This window comes from Sceloporus undulatus, chromosome 2, assembly GCF_019175285.1.
Source record: "Sceloporus undulatus isolate JIND9_A2432 ecotype Alabama chromosome 2, SceUnd_v1.1, whole genome shotgun sequence".
Lineage (NCBI taxonomy): Eukaryota > Metazoa > Chordata > Lepidosauria > Squamata > Phrynosomatidae > Sceloporus > Sceloporus undulatus.
Window position 1 is genome coordinate 235389929 of NC_056523.1, and position 7623 is coordinate 235397551.

A 7623-nucleotide genomic window follows, 5' to 3' on the forward strand; every position below is an offset into this window, starting at 1 on the left:
ACACCATTGTATCTAACAGGACTTGAGCACCCACAGATTTTGGTATCCATGGGGGGTCCTGCAACCAAACCCTAGCGGATACCAAGGGCCCACTGTACTTGGGTTCTAGCCATGCCATCTGGTACCTGCCATTAGCTGGTGTATAAGCACTACATATTTATATCAGTTTCATATTACTTTGTTATTGCTCCATCCTAAGGTTCCTAGTCTGGCCAGGTATTTGGAAGATACCATATAAAGAGAGGTATTGAGTCCCCAGCATGAAGCTCATCTTTCTCAGTATTTATTTATTTCATTCATATCCCACCTTTCTCTCTGGAGGGACTGAAGGCAGATCACATATAAAAATCAAACAGTTAAAACATCTGTATATAAAATCACATAAAATATACACAAATTAAAAACAGACTAAAAACCCACCTGCTCCATAAAACCACCCTGTTATGCATTATGTACAGAAAGCCTTCCAGCATAAAAATATTTTTACTTGGGCGGGATATAGACCGCCATACACTACGTATTCTATACGTACTAGGGTTAGGAAGAGGCGGTGCTTCCGCACCCCCTAACCCTAGTACGTATAGAATACGTACAACATGGTGGCGCCCCTTCCACATGGGGGCCGCCATGTTTACGTACTGGACGCATAGCGTCCAGATGTGTCGCGACGCCTATGATGTCACGAATGCGCCAGCGGCGCCTCGCGACATCATAAAGGCGCCGCAAAAAGAAGCTCCAAAATGGAGCTTCTTTTTTGCTCCGCGCGGGAGCCGCGCAGTTTGGCTGCTGCGGCTCCCGCACGGAGCAAATGGCGCCGGCGGGAGACCGCCTCAAAGCGGCGGTCTGTATCCCGCCTTGGCGGCGAAAGGCCAGCAAGGAGGGGGCCAGCCTGGCCTCCTGAGGAAGGGCATTCCAGAGGGTGGGAGCAGCCACTAAGAAGACCCTCTTGGGTCCTCACCAAGTGATCTTGTGATCTTGATGGGACCAAAAGAAAGCCTTCTCCTGCTGAATAACAAGCCGAATGAGGACATGCACACACCTGCAACTGATCAGGATTTCTTAGGATGGTACAATGAGAATTAAAATGGTATGTAACAGTACAGTGTGTGTGTGTCTCTAGTTTTTGTAGAAGCAGAGATAAGAGGCAAAACTTAAAATATGTTTTTCAATATTGTTTTCGGTTGCTGTCTTTTCAGTGGAGTATTCCAGTAATAGATGGACTACAGACCAAATGCCGGGCAGACACAATGCCAAAGTACAGCCACAGATGCTACTATCCTGCTCAAATTCAATTTTTCAATTCTCCTTTGATAAAGTCCAAAGAGTGGACCCACAGCTATGACTGATCTCAATTTTGTCCTTTAGAGATTTAAAGTTATACAATGACCCATTGTCTCTTCACAATGTGGCCATGCTGAGTGGTAGATTCTGGGAGTTACAGTCCAAACCAGTAACATTTCCAAGCTCTGTTCTTTGAGCATACAATGCACATTTTCTGTCTAAACTCAGTAATAATAATACATCAGTTTGGTATCATTATTCCTATTTTGCAGGTGGCAGGTGAGCATGAGGCTGAGCACAGGTACTTTTCAAGCAGCTGGCATGGAGTGTCATGTGCACCAGTGTTGCAAATGTCACCAGTCCGTTTTATGTGAATTGTAATGTAACATGGGAACTGCAAATCTGACTTTAAAAAGGGTGGCAGAATCTTGCCCTTTCTTGCCTTTCATTTGGAGATTGCTGAGAATTAAAGCAAAGGAAATCAAATGCAATGCATCCAAAACAAGCCCATCTGAGAATAAAAACTGTCTCTAATTCATTCTAGATTGGATGTCTAGGTATAAGCACCATATAGTAATTGTCTAATTTAAACATTCTTTGTAAGTGCTAACTTAAGACTTTATAACCCAATGTAAAGTCTAAATTGCAATTGTAGACACTTGCAAAATAAAAAAGAATCACAAAAAAATTGTTAACTAATACTAAACATGAAGTAAGTAGATGTGGAGGGTGTGACTCCTGAATTTTCTACCCCAGTTACTCTATTGTCAATATTTTAATTATGTATCATGTCTGTGGATGTGTTCTTCTCTTTTCTCTCTCATAAAAACCCATCAGGTGACTTGGGCAGGTCACACTCTCTCAGCCTCAGAAGATGGCCATGGCAAACTCCCTGTGAATAGGCTTGCCATATCCCTCCTGCCAGCGGGACATTCCCGGTTTTTCACCACTAGGGGGCGTCCCTGCACGGTTTCCTCCTTGACTCAGCTTTTTCCCGGTTTGAGGAGGTTGCTGCCAGACTCAGGAAGAGCCTTCAGGGCCAGGAGGTGAGGAGGAGGAGGAGGAGGAGGCATCGCTTGGGAACAGAGCCTCTTGCTGGTGGAAGGGAGGAGGCTGTGATGATCAGGAAAAGCAGGGGCTCCTCCGGATGGTCCTGGCCACTTCCCTTGGGTCCATCCCTCCCTCCCTCCTCCTCTTCCTTTCAGAGCAGCCACAGCCGAGGTGAGCTGCTCATTCAAACTCCCTGGCTTTTCTCTCCCCCCCCCCCTGCACTTTGAGACCCCTTTAACTGCCAAAGCTCAATGCTCTCGAATTCTGGTGTCTGTGAGGCATTTGGCCTTCTCTGTCAGAGAGCTCTGGTGCCACAATAAACTACAGTTCCCAGGATTCCATAGCACTGAGCCCTGGCAGTCAAAGCAGTGTGTTTTGGACACAGAGATCCAGTCCCTAGCTTTTATATCTCTCACACACACTGCAGGAATAATAACCCACTTTGAGACTGCTTTAACTCAATGGTAAGGAATCCTGGGAATGCTAGTGTTTGGGAGACATTGAGACTTCTCTGTCAGTGATGGCTTTGAGGCCACAACAGACTACAATTCCCAGGATTCCCCAGCACTGAGCAGTCTCAAACTGGAGCATTTCCTCAGTGTGGATGCACCTGGTGAGGCATTCTGGGCACTGCAGTTCAACTACGTTTGGAGGGTTATGGGACTCCCTGTCAGAGATAGCTCTGGGGCCACAGTGTACTACAATTCCCAGCATTCCCCAGCACTAACCCAGGACAGTTAAGTCACTCTCAAACTGGATTATTTCCTCAGTGTGGATGCAGTTTTGGTGAGGAACTCTGGGCATTTCAGTCCAGCATTGTTTTATTTCTGCAGTGTATTTTGGACCAGAGACAAGGTGACCAGGCATCCTCTTCCTTTTCCAGGACATGTCCTCCATTTGGATCATGGCTAAGAAGCATGGATTTATAATTACATGGGTGTTTGTAGCTTTTATTTTTGGTCATGTCCTACATTTTTTGCTTGAGGGCCCTACATTTTGAGGAGAGGGCATTGGTCACCTTGGTCAGAGAGCTTTACAGGGGGTTTAACTGCCATTTTGCTGTGGTGCTGGAACAAACCACCATTCCCAGAATGCCACAGCATTCAGACAAGGCAGTTAAAGTGATCTCAAACCAGATTATTTCTCCAGTGTAGATGCAGCCCAAGCCTTTTGCTTTTCTTATGCCTGAGATTTCAAAGCCCAGCCCTGGCAGCACAACAAACTACAAATCCCAGGATTCCATAGGATGGAGTGATGAGAGTGAAAGCAGTGTCAAACTGCTTTAATTCTGCAGTGTGACAGCAGCCTAAGTGTGCCTAATGCAGTTCTTAACATGGTGCACCTCTTGCCTACAGAGTCTCACAAGACTTTTTTGTTTAACAACTTGTACCCATTAACTCCATTTCATGTCTCCTTTATTTAGTGGGGAGGAATACAGACAAAACAAGTCAAAATGAAGGAAAACCCAAGTCCCTTGACCAAGTACACACTTCTGAGAAGTATAGTTGGTGCAAGACACCTGAAACCGAGGGCAAATCCACTTTTTGTTTAACCATGTTTGATATGCATAGCCATGTTAACCCATGTTCAGTGTTAAACCCAAAGGGTTTGGTTATGGAATAAGCCTCTGAAATATGCAAGAGGCAATGTTAAAATAAAGCCATGTTCAATGCCCAAATGTGCTGTTTGAAATGGGGAGAGGGGGGCTGGCCAGAAAGGAAAGTCCATTTCTGCCATCTGTCTAGGAATAATGCCCAAATGTCCTCCATTTTGATCATGCCTAAGAAACATGCATTTATATTAACATTTCTAAAAAAGCATCAATTTTTGCATGTCCTCCATTTTTAAAAAATATGTCCTACATCTGAAACTGTTGTCCTACATTTGTCCTGGTTTGGAGGTCCTGACTTATGGCAACCCTACCTGTGAAGAAGCTAGAATATAAAACCCTATGATAGGTTCACCTTAGGATCGCCATAAGTCAAAAAATTACTTCTTTATTTGATTTCCCCCCTCCTATTTATAAAATTAGTATGCACTATTTCACCTGTAGATAGCTTTCCTGTATTCATAAATATCCAGAGTGGATTACCCCCCACCAACCCCCACCAGCATCAAAAACAAGGAAGGAGAACCCAATGGCACATTCATGAATTATCAGACAATATTAAAAACCACTGAATTAAAAAATAAACAGAGAGTAAGAAACCACAAAATTAAAAACAATAGATCTGGAAGATAATTAAAAGCAGAAGCCAAATAAAATATTAAGGGCTTTATCACAGCAGAGTGTTCTGCTGCTAAAATCATGTTCTTTCAAAAGCACTATGCAATTGGGACTACTCTCTTCTTTATCACACTTTCGTAATCTTCTTAAACTTTCTGGCATTACAGCCTTCGTTCGCAATAATACCTTATCACATGTAGCATTTGGCACTCTTCACCCAGTATTGCTTAGGCACAGACACACAGAGATACCGCCCAAAGAAATATAAATTAAAAGGAGTCTTACCTTTAGAAGGGCTTTTATTCCCTCTGGGGAGGGGTAAAGTCTATAATCAATAGCAGATGAAAGTGATTACTCTGCCAAAGATTAATCTTATCTTCCTAACTCAGGAACTCACTGGCAGGCAAATGCCAAGCAACACCAAACGCTCACCCACAGACCACCCAAAATTAAGAACAAAGCACAATTTTCTTATTATTGCAAATGATAGCACCAGGCAAGCAGGTCATTCATGGAGGGTTTGCGTGAATGAAAAGAAATGCTTGGATAACGCACTTCCAGCAAAATAATAACAGAAAGGAGGCGATGTTGTGTGATGAGTCCCAGAAAAAGATGCTGTTAACTAGCTCCACTTTGGTACCGCAACCAACTACACTTCCCAGAATTTCATAGCATTGAGGCATGGCAGTTAATGCGGTGTCAAACCAGATTATTGCTGCAGTGCAGATGCAGCCCATGTCTGTTTGCATAAAACATTGCTTTCAACTTCTGTCTGAAAGACAACAGGGAGGAAGCCAAGCAAATCTCCATTGGAAGGGCATAACAAAGCCTTGCCATTTTCCGTAAGTTGTCCACATCTCTTTTTCTTCATATGTTTTATTTTCCCCTTATGTTTTCATATATATATATATATATAGAGAGAGAGAGAGAGGTCAATTTTCAAACATAAAGGATGAGTTGTTGATGTTTTTGCTTTGTTTATGAATGCTGAAAAGTTACTATCCAAAATGTCTCAACTTCCATGGGCTATTAATATCTCTGTCAAATGATTTAGCATATGTTGGTTAATTCCATTAATTTTTAAAAATGAATTTGATGCTCATAATGTTGACAGAAATATGGATTTCATCCATCCATTCATTCATTCATTCAGAAAATAATTTGGCTGTCTGAAGGGTACTCAAGGCAGTTGATATTCCCTCCAAGCCTTAAAGTGCTGATGCAAAACACTAGGAATAATTGAAACACAGATATAAACACATTCTATCTGAAGAGTCCATAAAACTATTCCAAAAGCAGAAAGAGAGAGAGAGAGAGAGAGAGAGAGAGAGAGAAGCAAGCTACCAAAACACTGAGAGCAAGGAAAAACAAGGCCTTTCTCAGGAGGGAGTTAAGGGAGCTTTGAAAAGTTCTGCTTTTTGGACTACAACTCCATGAATGTCTTTACCACCTTGGACACTGGCCATTCTAGGTGTAGAATATTGGGAGTGATGCTCCACTAATGGGGAGATTCCTACCCTGGCATGCACCTACACTGTAAAAATAATGCTTTAAGTGCTGTAGCTCCATCCTAAGGAGCCATGGGATTTGTAGTTTTACAAACCTTCTCTACTAAAGCATACTATTGCCTCACCAAACTACAAGTTCCAGGATTTTGTAGGATGGAGCCATGGCGGTTAAAGTGGTGTCAAACTACATTATTTCTACAGTGTACTTGCAAACTTGGTTGCTGCCACCTAGAAGATCCTGTCCCATTTTCCACAAATGCAGCTGAGAAAGCAATGAAGCGCACAGCAAAACATCACACAATTAATGTAACATGTAGTCAAGATTGTGTGCCAATTATCTTGGTCTCGAACAGTTTATCAGAACAGCTTGAACTCCAACCAAAAATCCATTGTGGTCATATCTGTATGTATAACGTTACTATTAAGAACAGTGGTTTCTAACAAGCTGATGAAAGGTGCGTTTCATTTAGAGAAGACCCCAGGCGTCTGACTTTTCTACATTGTATTTTTTAAAAACAACACCAACAATAGTATGATAATAAAGAGGAAATGAGCAGTACAAGCAGATGGCTAGTAGTTAAGCAGTATGGAACGACTGAACACTAATGTGAAGCTGAGGTCATCTTTGTACAAGTTGTCTCTGGCTGCATTTTTGTATACTGTCATTTTTTGGAGAGGGGACTGGACAGTGGCGTGTTCTGTCTTTCTCATTTGTTGTTGGTCTTGTTCACTTATGATATTTGGGCTTTTAAAAACTAGAAGAGAGTATGTCACTGCCATTACAGTCAGTTAATTTTTTTGACATACTGGTGTGAGTGGGACGTGCGCTGCTATCTTCGTTCTTTACAGTAGATTTGCCATTGACTCAAGGGCTAAGAGATGGCATCCATTTACACACTGAGGACTATTGTTCGCTGCAGCATCAATTAGAGCATAAGATTAGAAAAACTGTAGAGGACAAATAGACAATTATATCCCATTCCACCGTAGACTTGCACTGTGACATGTCAGTCTTCAAGCTTAAGTAATAATAAATTAGATACGCAGGGATGAGAAAATAGAGAGACATTCAGCCATACCTATGCAAATGAGTGATTTATTATCAAATCTGACCTAAATTGGCTTCTCCAATGTTATTCTCAGTATTTTTTTTTATTAAGGAAATTACTCAATAGATGTCTTTTCCTTTTTAGCTTGTAACCTCAGATTTAATTGGTTGGGGTCATCTGACCAAGTTGCAGCTGGGGTGGGAACTGTGCAACTCTTCAGACTTTGCTGAATTGAAATGCTTAACATTCTTTACCATTGGCCATGATGGCTAGGATTGTTGGGAATTGCAGTCCAACAACATCTAGAGAGCTGCATGATTCCCATCCCTGTCATACATTACAGTTTTGCTGTTTGAAGCTCTCATCACAAGAGACTCTTCAGAAGATAGTTTATCCATTTTTGAAGCTCTGCTGTCATTGTGAAGGGAACACCTTTGCGATAAGATTATTGTCAAATGAATCGGTTCTTCAAAAATCACTTGACTTCACCCCTCAATTCTCTATGCTA